This window comes from Pelecanus crispus, chromosome 2, assembly GCF_030463565.1.
Source record: "Pelecanus crispus isolate bPelCri1 chromosome 2, bPelCri1.pri, whole genome shotgun sequence".
Classification (NCBI taxonomy): domain Eukaryota; kingdom Metazoa; phylum Chordata; class Aves; order Pelecaniformes; family Pelecanidae; genus Pelecanus; species Pelecanus crispus.
Window position 1 is genome coordinate 153,185,910 of NC_134644.1, and position 18,951 is coordinate 153,204,860.

The following is an 18,951-nucleotide window of genomic DNA, read 5'->3' on the forward strand; positions in this document are numbered from 1 at the left end:
GAGAATCCCATATTAACATTTTTAAAAGAATCAGTACTTATAAACGAGACCCATGAAATCATGAGAGAAAAAGAAAGACAGGGAAGGCAAACAAGAGAAACTTCTGCAGTCTGCTCAGGCTGCATTACTTTCTGCTCAGTCATTCATCTCACACACAGAAAAGGCTAAATCCCAAGATCTACAAACCACTGATGTTAAGATGGTGCAGTTGTTTCACAAGCACTGACCTCTGCTAATTGCAGCAACCAATTTCACTTCTCACCAGTGTCTCCTGGCCTATGAGGCAAGAGTGATGGTGTACAACACATATGCAGTACTGGACTGGATTTCAGCTCTGGTTTTAACTTCCAAGAGTTTGGGGATCAAAAACCTCAGAAACGCAGTCATAGTACGGACATTCAATGTGTAACATGTTTCAGACTGATAAATATCTGGGCTATAACATCAGTGGCTGCTTGGCTGAAATTGCCTCAAAGCTTTGCTCACAAGGCAAATGCCAAGTCACTACTTTCATCACTGAAAATTGCATGAGTATTGCGCCTTCATCATCATGTTTAGATAACTAAAACTGATTTCACAAACTCTTTTCTTAACACTGAACTGAAGTTGCTGGAGACAAGCTTAAGGCTGGCTTGATAGCCCTGGGCAGTAAAGTCTTCCTTTTACCCACTAAGTAGTAACGCAAGCATCCCCACACTGCCTCTGGATGCTGGTAGACTGTAAACCACTTACGCTATTTCCAGAAAACACCTCAGGAGCAGTCTTGCACTAAAACCTTGGCTCTAGACCTCCTGAATGCAACAGAAGTCAATAGGACTGTTTGTAGCTATTGGGACTTTGGATGTATTCATGAATTGTTAAAGCTGAGACAGGAAACGTGATTTCCAGATGCTGTACAGTAGCCATATAAAATATTGTCCACATATTTCCTTAGAGCCAAGAATATCTTTTATATGTTAATAAAATTAATAGCAAGTCAGAAAGTATAAACACTCACTGAAGGAACTGAAGCTCTGTGTCAAGAGGGAGTATAACTGGTTCAGTTTTCTCTAAATGGAGAAGTAATTCTCTGTGGATAGACCATGAGAGGTTTCAGAGGTTTCTAAAGGGATTGATATGGTGCCTGTAACTGGAAGGACTGTACTCAGTGACCCTTCTGGGATGCCTGCCTTTCACAGACTCCTTGTGAAATCATTGAGTTGTCATTGAAGTCATATCTAAGTACACTAAACACATTCCTGTGCACCGCAGTTCCCAATTTAGGAAAAAAAAAAAAAATACTACTGTCACACCTCAGAGCACAGACCTTTTCTGCGTACCCTGCTGTTGTGCTTAGAGGGTGCTTCCCAAAACCAGAATCCAATTAAAAATTGCTATACACATTTTTAGTATTTTCTGCACCTTTTCCTGCTCACCTTTCTGCTGCTCCAATGGATGCTAAGGCTGGTGGTTGCATTCTAGTGTTGGTGGGGGAGTTTCCAGTACCTGGAGTGCCTCTCTGGAGGAGTATGATGTTCATGTTGATGGTTTCTCTCTCCAAGATCCACCTGGGGTCATCCTTTGCTAACACACTCTTGCACCTTTGTTCTTTCTTCACCGGTCTGCAGCTCCATGTTGTATCCAAATTTACTGTAAATGGTGCCTTTTACATACGTTAGATACTACTTCTTGTTCTCTTCATTACCCCTAAACCCAGTTTTCTCCAGCTCCGGCTCTGTATTTCTTTAACTGACCATTAGGGAACTGTTTATAGCTAGAGGGTCTTCAGTGACAGCCTGCGCCCCATCTCTTATCAGTCCTTATGTGTGGTCCTCTACGCTGCATCCTGTGTCCCTACTCAAGACCTCTGCTGTCGCACCAGGTCTGTATTTCTCTGCGCTACATCCTAGTGTTGGAGTGGTAGATACCTCATTCAGTGCAGAATAATTGCTTGTTACTGCCTGGTATCCACCTAAAGCTAGGGCTGTGTCACAAAAAGCAAAAGATATTAGCCATAGACACTTGAACAATTAGAGAACTTGTTGTAGCAGCTAAACTAAGTAAAACAGAGCTGCAGGCGGGTCAGGGAGAGTTCAGACAGGGCAAGCCTGACCAGCCTCTGTCCTGAGGCCTTGGAGATTCGTATCAAAGCTTATGTCCTGTTACTAGTGATAGCAATGCTGTAGTACAGGGCTACACAATTACACAGTCCCCTGATGTCCCAGTGCTGTGGTCTGGGGATGTGCTGCCTGTGTCAGTGAAAGCAGAGCAAGAGCAAAAACAAAAGCAGAAGCAGATGTGGTTGTTTTTCCCGTTAAGACAATGTGAGACCAACATTATGCTCAGAAACTGCCTCTGCTGTAAATATTGAAGATCAAAATGATGCTGGGAAAAACAGTCATGTTAAGGCTCTGGAATGACTCCACAAAACCTGTAGGCAAATGCCTCCATAACCTAGAGGGTGCAGATGACTTGGAAAAAACATCTCAAGTACCACAGCCTACAAAGTCCTGAGGCACCAGGCCTCCAGTTTACTGGAGTTTGCTCTGCAACCTCTCCTCCCATGTTTGTAAGTCAGCCATCAAAACAAAAAATGCTATAAAACAAACTGGAGGAAGATTAGGAAAATGGTTCCTCCAAAACATAGCTCTGAGGAGCCTAAAGCCATGGTTTATCTCCCACACCCACATTTTATGTAAAATGTGTCTGGCTGAAGGAATTACTTTTACCAGCCTCCCCCCAGGGCTGTGAGAGCACCCTGTGCTTGGCACCGTGGTGGTGGTAGATGGGTGCTGGCACGCAGGAGGCTTCGCATGGCAGCAGGTGACTGGCAGGGCTGGAAGCTCTCCTTCACACTGGTGGAAAGGTTTCTGAGTAACATGGCATTTTGTGCCATAGGCTGGGGGCAGCCTCTTCTAATACTGGGTATTAAACATTTACATAACAAAAATAAAGGAATGTAATAGCTGAATACACGATATCCTGGTTTTTATAGAAAGGAAAACCACAGCTATGTTGTGCAGCCAAACACGTTCTGCAGCCAGACCAAAAATATGAAGATTGCCTCTCTGAGCCAGCTATTGTGTTTTAAAGCAAGGGGACAAAGATTTACAATTCTGACTCTGATCTGTGAAAGCTTGTCTTCCTACAGTGTCAGGGTCAGATGAAATGCAACACTTCCATAATGGGTGTTTCTCCACCGACCATGAGAAACATCTTAAACCAAGTACTTGTCACTGTAATGTTTGCCATACCCTACCTTTGACTCATCCGAGACAGATCTGTATCTCCCACCACAGTAGTCATAGCTATCAGCAGAGACATTTTTTAAGTTCCTCTCATTTTGTTATTTGTCAGACACAACCATTAAGGGATCATTAGCACATAAATGCTACTCAAAATCATGTTCTGATGCCACTAGATGGGCTTACTTCAACTTTTACCTATACCCTTGCATTTTTATGTTTACCTGAGGAACTGTGCTATACAGACCTTACTCAATTCCCTTTAAATTTAAAGCTAAGTCTTTCTTATAAGTTAAAGGGAAGAAAATCAGCCCAGAAGAAGCCTTATAAAAACCTGAGCAGAGAGCTGAGAAAAGGACTAGCAGAGAAAGCTCATACGAGCATATCTGCAAATTCCCTTCTGTAATTATTTTGGTATCAGGAAAAGACAAGCCTGCTTCTTGTTCACAAAGTCAGCATGTGACCCTTTGGAATGCTCGCAGGTCATTTTTACCCACTCTATATTGGGTTTGATATTGTGTTTGAACAACCTCTTGTTCCTCAAAGTGAAGCATATAAATCTGTGTGCAATTTCAGGTCAAGTTAGGCTGAGCTGTGTCATACTGCCAATAAAAGTAAGCTGTGGTATACCCAGGACTAGCTCTCATTAGTTCTCTGATCCAGTAACCACATAGTTGTATGGATCCGGGGCTGGCAAAAGGTGGAGTTCGGAATACATGGGCACAGGCTAAGGGCAGGGAGGAACCACCTCCCCTGGCAGCAGCTTGGACCCAGGCTGCAGAGCTGCACCCTAAGCACAGGTCTGCCCTGGGATTTCAGTCTTGTGCCAGGGACCTGTGCTGGCTTCAAGCACCACACTTCAGAGCTGCCCAGCTGGAGCAGCTTGCATGTATCTTCTTAGCAGTAGAGCATAGCCTTGGTGCATGTGTACCCTTAATCCCTGTTAACTTCCTCTACAAACATCGAATTCCCCATCATGCAACTGCTAACAGTTATCCTCACTCATCACAGGTGTCAGTCAGGTTTTAAGCAGTAAAGCTGCATTAGCATCTGAAGATTTAGTTAAGCCTGCCCACTACTGCCTAGGTCCTACCTGGATCCACAAACTAGGTGATCCTCTGCCTACGTTGGCAGAGGGGCATAGACTACGAAGCGTTTTCAGAATGTGCTACCCATACAGTTAAGTGTCCTCTATTCTGTGTGTAACCAGGCCAGGGCAGTGCTGTACAGCTGTGGAGACCAGTGCTCTAGGCACTGCTTCCACAAATCCTGGGGTTACTTCTGCCTCTACACTTACTTAATTGTTCACATGCACAGCTTCAACCTCACAATGCACACAATTGCTTGTTCTGTGCTTTGTAGCAACATGTGCTTACACATCTGTAGGTCCTATTGCCTAGAGCTAAGTCCAGAGAGCAGACGGTCTCCAGCTGTATCATTGTGTGCTCTGGTTTCATCCATCTTTCCTGAGCTGAACCGTGCCTGTTCAAGTAGGGGGTCTCAGGGTAGGCAAGAGGCTGGCAGGGAAACTGAGCAACAGAGCAGAAAAGCAGCACTGTCATTGTAGGATGCAGCCTTTTCCCACCAAGAACTGCTGCAACAGTCCTAAGCGTGGAGTTAGACATAACATTCCCTTAAAGGGGTGGGTTTGGTTATGGCTTTGAAGGTGAGCCATTCTGGGCACTGGGCTATGTAAGAAATGTGGTGGGAACTTTGCTGTCCTGGGCAATTGTATCTTCCTGGCAGAGGGGATCCCTGCAGCCTCAGCTGGGAAGGGAGCTTTGCGTTGCTTGTCTCCATGTGAAGAGGCTGGTGTGATTGAGTCACTTGTTCCTACTGAGCAACCTTACTGGTGCATGACTGATTTATGCCACTATGTCTGCTGTGCCTCACATAAAAAGCATGAGTTTAATCACTTTAGTAAGCTCTGTTAAAAATTAGGCCATAGTATCTGACCTGACATTTCTATCATTATTTTCTATACTTAGTCCTTACGCGCAATTCATTGATTATAATAGACTTAGGACCAGGTACTGTGAACGTGAAATCCAAACAACTTAGAAACCCGTGGGCATGATCCATTGATTGTGGTGATATTTGCTCTGATAGAGTGCAGTGTGTTCTCTGCTTGTAGTTGAAGAAAGAAGAAATTGCCATTACGGTGCTCAGGCAGCATATCACACATACTAGGAATTTCACCCACTCTCAGACAAGGCCTGAAACCGAAACAAGCCACAGCATCTCTGGCTTTGACATGGCATCACAATGAACACAGTTTGGGACCCTTGGTGGTTCAGAAGATGTTTTTGGATCACTGCTGACCAGCTGCTGTTATAACCTGCAGTCATTGTGCATCCTGCAGCCCGAGTCATTACAGTTTCTTCTGTGTACAAGGAACTTCCACTTTCTAAGGGGTATGTCACTGTCGAAGCCTTAGCCTGACCCTGAAGTTTTGCAAGGCTCAGTGGCTCATACATATTCCAGGCAAAAAACCTCCAGCCCTTTGTCCTTGGTTCAGTAAGTTAGTCATTCTTTCTTGTATGTACAGCTACAGTATCGCAAGTGCTTTATTACAAGAATAGTGAGAATTTGAGGAATTAGTAGTAGTACAAAACGTGCATTTATAGAAGAGCTTGTAGAGGAAGGTGCAGCTTCAGTCAGCAATAACAACATTTGCAATTTATTTGTTTGAAATGCATTGAAAAACTGGAATTGGTTTGCTTGTTGATGTTCCCAGACGTGTTAAGATGGCATTGAAGGAAGACAGAGAAGGAAGCACAGAACATCACAAAGTTGTAACTTTACTAAAACTGTGCATTACAAACTTGGAAATGGTATTTGGACTGTAACTTGAAATGAACTAACTTGAAATATACTTAAAACATCCAAACATCCTTACCTTTGCCCTGCACAGATGAAATCCCAGAACCATCCCAATCCCAGAGCCATCCCATTTGTCTTGAGAGGGTGCTGACATCAGCATATTAAGCATAGAGAGGGAGGAAAAAGGAGAGAGAAAGAAATTATGACTCTGAAGAACTGATTTTTTTTCTTCTTTCTGTCTTCCCTGGGTGCAAGTGCCTACCTGCAGCCCTGAGACACTTCTGTGGGACTGAGTTTTGCACAGCCACATTCTTTGGATGGGAAAGACTGGCTTACATTTCTTTCCCTAAAAAGTGAGCCAGAAAGAAGCCATTGTGTGTATCTTTTGCCCAGTGGCCCAGTGGAGGGAGGCTTTGTTTCAGTTCCTTGCACTATCTAAGATGATTTAAATCCATTTTTCGTTTTCTTCCCCAGAAAATGCTTTCAGCACAGAGCAGCTCATGGAAGGGCTGAGGTGCAAAGGAGAAGCAATATGTTCTGGTGCTCCTGAGGCCAGGTCATTACAGCCATGGCAGTAAGAGGCAGCATCACACATGTGGGATTTGGACACTGTTGTCAGCATGTGTCAGATGCTCAGTACACCCCTAAAAGCAGGCCTCTCAGACAACTTTGTCGGGGTGTACTTAACCTGTGCTTAGCTGCAGCACCTCACAGATCTGCTTCTGCTCATGCAGCTGCTGGTTTCCACCCTCTCTGGTCTGGATACAACTATTTAGGCAGAAATGTAGCTAAGCTGAACAAATAACCATTTTCTGTTATGTGTTATTTTCAGCCCAGATCAGTTCCCTGTTCATCACCTGGACTCCTAAGTGTGATGTTCTTACTTGGCAGTGAAGGGTGGGTATCACAGGAAAGGGAAGGAAAGAGTAGCATCATCTGGTGTCCTGCATTTTCCTGTGAAAGCATGGAGACCAAGGGATGGATTTATTTGACCCAAGGGGTCACCTAGATTCCCTTTACAGCAGATGGAAGGACACAAGCAGCTGCTTGACCCATTTCATCCTAAGACAGTCAGGACAAACTGTCCCACATGTGCACACTGTCCATAAACAGAATGGTGAGTGGCAGGCACACATGCAGCGATGTAAAAGCAGATGAGGCCAGTCACACTCCTACAGCCTCTCCGGACCTGAAGGCAGTACTGGAAGGGCTCTTGAGACTACAGGTACATAAGGTCCACCTAATTGCTCCGAGGTGCCAAAGTAATTTTGAATGTTGCCCTTATTTTTTAATTCACAGAGTAGGCTAAAAGGATTTTCATGCACCACCACAGGCTGGGGGCCAACTGGCTGGGAAGCAGCTTTGCAGAAAAAGTCCTGGGAGTGTGGACAAGAGGTTGGCCATGAGCCAGCAATGTGCCCTTGTGGCAAGGAAGCCAATGTATCCTGGGCTGTATTAGGCTTAGTGTTGCCAGCAAGTCAAGGGAGGCGATCCTTCCCCTCTGCTTGACACTGGTGCGGCCCATCTGGAGCGCTGTGCCTAGTGCTGGGCTTCCCAGTGCAAGAGAGACAAGGACATACTGGAGCAAGCCCAGTGAAGGGTCACAAATATGATTCAGGGACTGGAGCATCTGTCATATGGGAAGTTCAGGCTGGAAAAGAGATGTCTCAGGGGGATCTCATCAGTGTGTGTAAATATTTGATGGGGAGTGGGTGTAAAGAAGAGGAGACAGACTCTTCTCAGCGGTGCCAAATGCAGGGACAAGAGGCAATGGGGGTGCACTGAAATAAAGGAAATTCCATTTCAATGTAAGAAAAAAATATTTTTACTGCTTGGTTGGTCAAACAGTGGAGCAGGTTGCCCAGAGAGCTTTTGGAGTCTCCATCCTTGGAGATACTCAAAACCTGACTGGACACGGCCCTGAGCAACCTGCTGTAGCTGATCCTACTCTGAGCAGGAGGCTGGACTAGGTGATATCCAGAGGTGTCTGCCAGCCTCAAGTACTCGTTGATTCTGTAATTTTTTTGAAGAGCTAGTTTTAAAATATTTTTCCTTCACACTGTCATTGTTGGGAAGCATTAAGCTATCACTGATATCTCAGTGATACATCAGTAACAGTCACATGGTTCACTTCAGTTAGCTCAACTTTGAATTTTTCTGGGCTCAGAATAAGTGATTTGGGGTGTGTGTTTCATTCTTACCCTTATGTTGCTGATGAGCAGCTTTGTCTCCATTTTAATATATGTGTTTGTCTAGAAATATCTGTGGGCTTTAAAAGTTAGCAAAGAGTTCATAAATGAACACTGAACAACATCCCTTGCTATTTTTAATGTTTTGCTGTTATGGAGGCTGGTGGTAAAACCACTCAAATTTTTTCAACTTTTAAGGAGGCATTCAGAACAGACCAAAGCAGTCAGAGTAAACTGGCCAGCAAAATCATGTTTGCATTGCCAGAGCAACACAAAACCAGCCAAGCCTTACTTGTCTTTAGTTCACAAATGTCTCATTTCCCTAGCACACTCTGTTATAAAGACCAGTATTTTGTGAGGGGCAAAATAGTTCTAGTTCCTCTTGTTCATGTGTCCCTGATTCATTACAGAATATACAAGCATTATAGGTCAATGGTAACAGTCAGACAGGAGAAAACACCCAGCTGTCAACTACAATGTCATATAAGATACTATTTCAGTCATTGTTTACAGTGTTTACAATGCAATGTGTTTCTAAACCTAGTTGATGCATAAGATTACTCTGACTTTAATATCCAGCTAAAGTTTGGATGATCTGTGTTTTTGCCCTATCAGTCAGACTCATTTGAGACACATTCAAGACAAGGAAAGGATATGTGATGAAGCTCTTAAAGTCTCTAGAGTTGACATGAAAAATGGGTGAACAGACCCACATGGCAGTTCTTACAAAGCTCAAGAAGTAAAAGCTGGCAGAGCATGTGCTCTATTTTCCAAACATTAAGTCCTTCAAGAATCAAAGTTAGGACGTGACAGTCTGAATGGATTGACAGCTAGATGGGTTAAAACCTGTTTGGGCGGTCAGGCTCAGAGAGCGGTGGTTAGTGGGCCATAATCCACCTGGATGCTGCAGAAGTAGAGTGCAGGGGTCTATCCTGGGACCTGTCCACTTAAACATCTTTACTAATGACCTGGAGGAGGTGGTGGAGTCTGCTGTCATCAAGTTTGCATACAACACCAAACTGGGGGTGGGAATCGGCCAATATACTCAAGGGCTCTGCTGCCATTCAGGGGCACCTAGCAAGGCTGGAGGAATAGGCCAAAAGCAAAAATTCAGCAAAGGCAAATGCAAAGTCCTTTACTTGGGGAGGAATAGTAGAACCATGAGATGAAAGGATAATTCTGGTTGGATGGGACCTCAGTAGGGCTCTAGTCCAGCCTCCTGCTGGGGAGAGGACTTGAGAGGGTACAGACATCAGTGTCCAGGTAACATGGCCTGGTGGGGTGGGCTGGGATGGGAGGATCTTCAGTTTGACACAACACATGTTTGAGAAACCACTCGCCTTTTATGAGATTCAAGTTCTGAAGTGCAAACTGTGGTGAAAATTTAACCTACAGGATTACTGCAAAAGACTACTTGGCAGGATTTATTGAATTTAATAGTTTGCTATAGGACTAGCTCTGGCTTTGGTGTAAAATGGGAGTGTTTGAAACACTGTAGAACAGTAGGGGTTTAGTGATAGTGTTTGTAAAAGAGAGTGCATACCAGCCAATCTAAATAATCTGTTGGTGTTATTTCATGCTGACTCCTGATATTAAGCTGGGAAGCACCTCAGAAAGGCATTTCCAGGGCTGCAGAAGCAGGCAGCTGCCTGGCAGGGGGCATGGGCTCTTCCAAGCATGGGCTGGCACACTATGGGGATGGGAGCTGAGGGAGCTCAGGGTGGTGGCAGGCTGCCCACAGGGACACGGGTGCTGCCAGCCCAAACCCGGGCTGGCTTTTCATCAGGGTTCATCCAAGATTGCAGACTGGCAGCGGAGGTGGCAGAATTGGCAGCCCTGGGGTCCCCAAGGCAGAAGTGGGGGGAGGGAAAGGATGTGGGGAGGGAGCAGGGACTTGGAGGGCGCGGAGATGGAGGATGGCCAGGAGGAGGGCTCGGTGGGCGTCTGCACTTCCAGAGACCTGTGGGAGTTTGTCAGCACAGTGTGAGCTCAGGGGCTGTGTCCCCCTCTGTGCCCCAGTGAGTTGTCAGGGACTGAGGAGCACCGCAGGGCTCTCCAGCAGCCACAGGCAGCTCTTCATAGAATCATAGAATAGAATCATAGAATCATAGAATCGTTTAGGTTGGAAAAGACCTTTAAGATCATCCAGTCCAACCATTAACCTACACTACCAAGTCCACTCTAAACCAATCAAGGGTAGACTAGACTAAACCATGTCCCCAAGTGCCACATCTACCCGTTTTTTGAACATCTAAAAAAAGTTCCTCAGCTCCTCGCTGCAGGGCAGGCATCACTGCCCTTAGTCCCACAGTACCACTGGGATTCAGGTCTGTCCTGCATTCTCCATGAACCCAAAGGGTGCAGTCTGTCTGTACTGTATCTTTTGCCTCCACAGGGACTCACTGTAAGTTGATGGACTTGAACTGACTTCAGAGCTTCTGTCTCAAATGAATGTGGCTTTATCCACACCCCTTTTTCTCCAAAATCGTTGATTTGGTAGCTCATGAATGCCTGTGCCATGCTGCCCTACTGGTTGCATTTGTGCTGGTGAAGGATCACCCAGTTATTTCCCCTCTGATGGCTTGTAGGTGGCACTCAGCATTGCTGCTCCTGTGCCGCAGCCTTGCTGGCTCAGGGCAGAGCCTCAGCCACATTTCTGGGCTGAGTTTGTAGTAGATCCATCAAATCCAAAGCAGGTAGCATGACGTATGTTTGGATAAAACCTAAATCCCCCTGTCTGTTACAGTGTAAGTCAAGAGTAGCATCCACATTGACTCCAAGGGCAGCAGGACAGATTGAAAAGTCCTCAAAATATAAACATTTCCAGTGACAGCTGTCAATGATTTATAAACCGTTCTCCATCCACATTGACAACTAGCACATGGGTAATAAAGAATACACTTAAGACGAAACATTTTGTACAATTACTGTTTCCTCAGATGGTCATATTATTTTACTCAGAAATGTAGTCTATTCTGTTGCTTAACTCTGCTACGCTTGTGTTAACACAAATGACTACTTTTGTCACCAGTTGGCTAAACTAATGCAGAGCTTGGAAAACACATTTCCTGAGCTAATGGCAGGAACAAATAGCCACAAGAGTGAACTATTTACACGTTTCTCCTTTGGGATACAAAGTTCAGAATAATTACCACAAACACAAAAGATGCTGTACTAGAGTTTTAATTAAAAACAAAAACAAAATAAAATGCACACAATAATTCTGAGTTTGGGGAACAGAAACAAGTCCCATTCTTTTTTGCCACACAGGCTAATAGCTGGTTTTAATGTGATGCATTTGTATCACTAAAGCCATTTATCTCAACCTTTTTTAAGTAAAGAACTTAAACTTTGAGGGGAAAAATCTGCAGGCCATTTTGTATGGTCTTCCAAGTATTGGTTAGCAGTTTAAAGGGAGGGAAATAAACAAAGTAAGTACTTCACATTTAGATTAAAAAAATGATAATATTCTGCAAAAATTGTAATTTGACAGCTACATTAAAAATATTATTTAAGCTTGGGGTGTGGGCAGAACACATCCTGGCCAGCTGCATGGGGTTATACCTGCAAAGAGTTTTTAAATCCTTTTAGTGTAGCTTGAGAACATGTTTTGCAGTCATGTTAGGGTGAAGGATCACTGGCAAGCCCTGGAGTACACGCTGAGTAACCCTGATTTTGGATAGGAAGTGCAGTGGACTTTTTTGCCATTGGAAACCCCAGGAAGACCGTGTCTGCCCACCCAGACACACCTTAGGGCACTGCACCAAGTGCTGTTGGTAATGTGTATCACATTGGCATCCACCATGTACAATCAACTGAAGAGCTGCTTTGCTCTTCTTATTCCTTAAAATGCTCTGACAATCGGAAAGAAGACATTTCAGTCAGGCTATAAAAGGGTCTTATGTTTCTTCTGACACACACCAGCACACCCTGCCTCTCTGAAACTGGAAAAGATGCAAAGATGTATGAGAAAGGGCCATCAAAGAAGAGCCCTAAAGGGTACGTAGGTATTTTACTGACAAAAAGCCAAGTAAACTTCAAATGTGCATAGACTTATTATACAGCCTGGCACATGGGTGAGGCAAAATCCTTCAAATGATCCCTTCAGAAGCCAGCTCCTCTCTCCCAGCACAAGCCCGGCTGTCAATAGCCAAGGCAGCAGTGAGTTTTCTTTATGTTATAGGAAGAAGGAGAAATGTAGCCTGGACAGGAAAAAACCAAACAAACAAAACCCCCAAACCACCAAAACCTAAGGAAGAGAAGGAGTGACCATGGCCCCAAGTGTGCAAAGTAAAGCAGGGGAGATGGTCAGCACCCCTTCCTTCTTTCCCTTCTGCCCCTTCTGTCATGCTGTCTTGCCCTAGGACTATCTGGTCTGCCCTTCACAGCACGAGGTCTGCTCAATTTTTTTCTTCATAATGCACACACAAATTTAGTCTGGGAGTGCAGCTGACACTAGCTGTGCGGTTGGAGATGGGAGAGAGCCCCCAACACTGTCTGAAGAGGGAATTATGTATGTGAATTACCATGGCATGAGAGGGGATCAGGGCTAGTGGCCAAGGCTAAGGCTCTCCTTCCTCTGCACTCCTCAGAAAGTTCTTAAAAATAGCTAGTTTATTTTTTTTCCTCAGTTCTGCTACCTTGCCAACAAGTATCTCCTCTCCCACTGTGCAGGGGGAGCACAGGAGAGCACTGGGTGCACTGGGTTGGTACTGGGGAGCTGTAGGGAGCTGGTAGGGCTGAGTGCTGCAGGAGTGCTGCTGTTTGGGCTTTTGGCTGGAGGCCGAGAGGGTGTTACATGCATCTGTGATGCATGTAACAGCTCTGACCCTGTAGCAGGGTTCAAGGAAGTCTGTCCACAGTGGCAGATCTGCCCTGCATCATTTCACATGGACACTGAGACAAGCCCATTTTCAGCCAGTTTCTAATGTATCCAGGCTGAGGAATACAATCACCATCTCTGCATGGCAATTTTGTGATATGTATCCTATTTATGGTGGTAGTTCCAGCTGAGGTCATGAACTGCAAATGCTATTTCGATTACTGAACTAGCTGAATCTGCCAATTATTTGCCTTCATCTTGGACTGTAACTGGTGTGGTTACTGAGGTGGTGACACAGGACTAATATCAGACAGACATTTGTGAGCTCTAAAACAGTTCTGCTTAAATCTCTGGGCAAGGGCATGGCCAGACCAAAAAAACACATGGGTTGGCTGGTAGCTAAGCAGCAGGTCTGGTGGGGACAGTAACAACCTGACAAGGGGTTCGTTCATGGCTTCATCCTGATATGGAGGACAGAGTACAGAAAGGAGGTTTGGATGTTTTAGAAAGGGAGAAAGATCTGAGAGACCCCGTGAAGTGAAGGAAATGCCTCATGTGTGACAAGGGGTCTCTGGGAGAAAGGTAAAATCCTGAAGCATAGTCAGGAGTGGGGAAGCATGGAGACATGGGAAGGTGTATTTTATTGTTTTCTCTGGAACTATGATTTGTTTGGGTTGCATAAAGAAATCATTAATTTATTAGAAATGTTAACATAGTTTGTGTCGCTACGAGACATCATGTGTCTTAATGGCAAACTAAATTTTCACTTGGATGGAAGACTGGAGCTGTAGAAAAAGGTCAGTTACAACTGCCCTAAAGTTTTGCCAAAAAGAGGACAGGCCAATTGGCTCAAACCAATTAGCTCCTACATAAATTCCACTGATGTAAAGAACTAGGCCTTTTCTCTTGGTAGGGACGTCAGGGATGTGACACTTAAAAAACCAAAGTCTCTCTATTAAAAACATGAAAGACACTAATTGTATCTTAAGAGAATGAACATTTAGCAAGCTACAGGAAATGAACAGTTAATACATAACAGACTTCAATAGTTACCAGGCTTATTATATTGGAGCAAGATTAAACTCTCCATGGCATTGGTATTCTGGATAAATGGTAGCAAATCAATTTGACTAAAAGTATGACAAAGTTTTTTTCTTTCGCAATCTGAGCTGTACTGTCTACCTAATAGTTAAGTAACTAAGATATAAATCTTCTTATGAAACTTCAGTGAAACAAGGAGGATATTCACTGACTTTTACTGAGAAGACTGGGTTGCTTTTCTTTTTACAGACATTTCACCTCATTAACATTTAAACAATCTCTGTAGAAAGGCTAAAGAAAATAAAATGAAACCTTTCAGTATAATTCTGATGAGGGCGGGAGATCCATCGAGAACTGGTAAATCAGGAAAAAGGAAAAGTAATTACTGTGTATTGAGCATCTTTATTCCTATCCAATTGACTCAAACATTTACAGCATGCCAGAAGCAAAGAAAATGCAGTAATTTTGTCATAGCACTGATACTTTCTTTGAGATCATTGAAAAGTACATAATAGGGCATTTATCAGCTAGGAGCAAGTTTTTCAGAAAGAATTATTAATTTTAATTATCATATGGTAGAACTTTTAACATATAACATAATCTATATTTCAGATTTTGAGTATATGCCAGGCTAACTTTCTTTGCAAAATGCCCCTATACTGCCGCAGGTCCTCAGGGGGAGGAACCAGCCTCAGGTTGTCCCCCTGTTCTACTCCCAGGAGGTTTGGCTGGTGTCTCCAAACAATCCTTATTAGCATCACAGCTATAATCAAGCTCTTTCAGCACAGTGTAATTCAGCTCATTAGTAATTACAATTCACCACAAATGTGTCCTCAGGGCAACTACCTTTCCTATAAATCTCTCAGTTAAAATCAGTTTTTAACCATGTTTTTCCTGTGCTGGCATATGATCTGTGTTGTTTGAGTACTTGGAGAAGAACTCAGGCTCTGGCTGGCTAACTGAAGTTAGCTGGAAAGTTGTCTTCCTCAAAGCCTCCTCACACCCCTGTTTTCTGTCAAATGCCCTATTACCTATGAAATCTTTCATGCTGCAACCTGTTAGCTGATTATAAAATGTATGTTTCCCCCAACTTTCCCATATTTACAGAATGTTTTGTAGTTCTAAAGTGGCTTAGCTCATCTTGAACACAATCTTTGCTTGATTGCAGGAAAGGAAATGGCTGATTAGCTGTTTTCTTCCTAACAAAATACAAATGTTGATAAATGGTAATTGGAGTTGTGATTACTGAAGAAAGGCTAATATACTGGGAGCCTGAATGCTGTTGCTTTCAGTAAAAATGCAGAAGGAAGTAAATCTGCTAGAATAGAAACTCCTTTTCTTATAAATCACATACTTTAACACCTAGTGATGTTTTTTCTATTTGTCTTCATTAGATGTATGCTAAAAGTGCTTACCTGTAACAACTTAAATAATGAATTGCTTGAATCATTGTACCAGACTTATTTCAAAACTTATAATGAATTGGTTTAAGATACCAAAAAAAGATATAACCACAGAAAATTTATTCCGTTCTCCCTCTTTGCTGCCAACTAGCAGTGGCTGTGTTTACTGTGTTTACTATCATCAAGATGACAAGGATTTTCTTTTACTTTTGTACTGCACCAAAGTTCTCTGAAAATGTCATACAGCTAATCCTCTGATTTTATTAGTGAATTTGGGGGTCAAAAAATCTCTGGGTAGGTCAGAAGAAAAGCAGCATCGTACCTGTCAGGTTTTATCCCTGGCAGCTCTTTTTTTACCGCCGTTGTAACTTTATTTATAAATAAACATTTAACTTCTCCAATATTTGAGTTACCTTATTGCTTCTGACCAGAACTGTCATGAACTGCAACTTCCAATTGGTAGAATGTACGCTGTCTCTCTTTGCTTGTTTCCATAAAGAATAATTTAATTGACTCCAGACAGACAAATCAAATAAACTAAAAAAAAAAATAATAAAAAAAAAATTTCCATTACAGAAGCTATAATGGCCTGATATGAATCTTTCCCATCTCACTTTGTCATTATTCTTTTTGTGGGTCCTTCCCAGGATAGCTCTGTTCATATTTGTCTTCTCTCTGTGCCCTTGGATGTTCTGCAGCTCAGGGCCCTGCCGAGGCAGAAACAGGAGCATCACTTTAACCATGGTGCAGTTTGTGAGTCCTGCTCCTTGCGGGGGCTCCCAAGAGCCTGCTTGCAGAGGAGGATTGTCACAGGGAGGATCAAGGTTAAGTTTTAGGACCGTATATATGGTGATCACTCCCTTTCCTGTCCTATCTAGGTCTGTCTCTTTTCTCTCTTCTTCTTGCTAAAATAAAGGCACCACTGCCCCTTTCCACATCCATGCAGAAGCATTAAACTACAGCTTTTTGCCCTAATTAGCTGGGGGAGCTGCTGATAATGCATATTCTCAGTTCCTAAGTAGTTCAGGCTCAAACCTTCATTGGCTTTATACCTCTGAGGAGATGAACTAAGCTGTTAATTGTTTAATGGCTAGAGAACTGTTAATATTTTTGTAGCTGATACAGGCTGTGGCTGTCTGGGAAGGTGGCATGTCCTGTGAAGTTACAGGACAGATGGGAACCCATAAGACTACATATTAATGTCTAATGAAATTCTAAATATTTCCATAACTCTGCAAACTTGTGTGTGTTGAGGTTTGTTTTATAATGCTTTGTGGGTTTCTTTCTGTGTCTTCCCCTTTGTTTTACCAGTTCTTCTTCCTCAAAACACTCTATTTCTATACTGGTTTTAGTATCATATACTCATTGTGCACAAGAATTAACTTTATTACACCAACCACTTCCTCCCCCCTTTCTTTTAATTTAAAGAAGCCATTCTTTAGCTAAACCATGTGAGAGTCAGAAAACAGAAGACAGAGAATTCCGTCTTTGGCCAGAAGTAGACAACACAAGGAAAGGCTTTGGAAAGAATAGTCAAGTATTGTCTGGTAAGCCTTAGGCTGCCTTACATTTTCATTTTTTTTTCTCTTTTTTCTGTTTTCTTTTTTTTTTCTTCTTTTTTTTTGTCAGAAGGAGCTTTCTTAGTAGTCACTAACAAAACCCAAACATCCAAGGCTGGAAAATAATATTTTATTACAAGTTTCAATCAAGTTAGCAAAGTTATAAGCTCTTTCAAAGTAACTGAGGGGTAAAGATGGAAATGCCAGACCTATTTTATAACAACATGGCCAGATGCTTTGATAGATCCATTATAAATTCTACTTACATTATTCTAAGCAAAGATTGCTATCCAGTTGCTGTTCCTTGGCTACATTATTTCTTTCCTTATCTCACTGATTCTTTTCATAGCATACAGTAGGAATTTATTAGTAATGTATCAGATTTCCTGGTAAGATATGGTCCAACAAATGCTGTTATTACATTTTTCTCTTTTTTCCATATAACCTTTTTCCTTTATCACTTTGGCAGTCTTTACTGTATGGGTGCCTTCACTGGAGCAATGCTGACTTCAGGTGTCTGGAATAGCATATATTATGGAAAAATTAGATTGGAATAGTTTGGTATTTCATAACAGTGTAACTGCCTGGGCAAAACCTTTTTGTGGTGCATCCTATTTGTTTTTCATTTCCTTAGAGTAATTTAAAAGAGTCAATTCTTATGTCTGGAGTATCTTTTGCTTTGGTGAAAAAGATAATAGGGTATTGAGTGAACAATAGGATGAAAACATGAAGAAAAAAAAGGAATGAAAAATCAGTTATCAATGTATGAATACCTTGGGGTTTACTTTAAGCTGATGAAAGTGATCTGGAACCCAATTCTGGAAAATGTGCTTTGTGAGTATCCCCAGGTGTCCCCTAACTAAGCAGGAGCTTACACAGCACCTTCAGCCTGAGAACTTGCCTTGCTTTTCCCAGCCCATCCCCATCATTATGGCTCAGCAGAGATTACTTCCCCTCTCAGATTTTCTGGAATAACCTCTTGTGCAATCTCTAGCTAGTCAGTGTCAAAGTGATACCATGTATGTTAACATTTTTTAATAATATACTTTTTCAAAGCAATGTGTTTTTGAAATGAGTTAAAGCAGGAATACACGAGGAGCTGGGCATGTGACTTTAAGGAGGCTGGAATGCTCAGGCCAAGGACTCACATGAGTCCAAAACAAGGTGCGTGACTGCATGAAGGGAAGCTCCAGCTCAAGCGCATATGCCCATGAATCTGCCCAACAGTTCAGGCTGTGGAGTGAAGGGCAGGAATCCACCAGGCAGCCGTGACCCAGCAAGCATTTATTTCCAAACAAGGTGGTTATTACAGACTCCTTAACCCAGCATCTCACACAGGCTGCATCTTCCTTTTCAGTAGAGCTAGTTAGGCAGGTGCAGCTCCTCATTATAACTGTGAAATTGCTACCAGTGCTTTTTTAAACGTTGATTTTATGTTTCATTTGAAATGCCTATTCTCTCTGCAGTTGGAGGTAACAGCTGTAGCTGGCTGCATAATTTGTTGGGAGTGACATCTCCAACACAGAAGAGGTTATGAAACATAAACAAAGTAAAGTAACTTACAACAGCAAAGAGAGGCATTTTCAGCTTTCATTAAAAGAAGAAGTATGTGACAAATCTGTGCCTTGGGCAGTTGCTTCATGGTATCTGTTGGGCACTCAGTCAAGACTCCATAGAGAGGTAACGATCTCCTTTTCCTGGGACCAAGACAGGAGATTTATGTGGCCATCAGTGATGATTATTCAGCTGAAAACTCCCTGCTAAACTGCTTCCCTGGAGACTACTAGGAAGCTTCCCCAGCTCAACTTACAGGAATAGCTCTTTATAGCAAGGGTCAAGTTAGTGTTTTCATAGTGACTCAAACACTACCTTTATATCATACAAAGATTA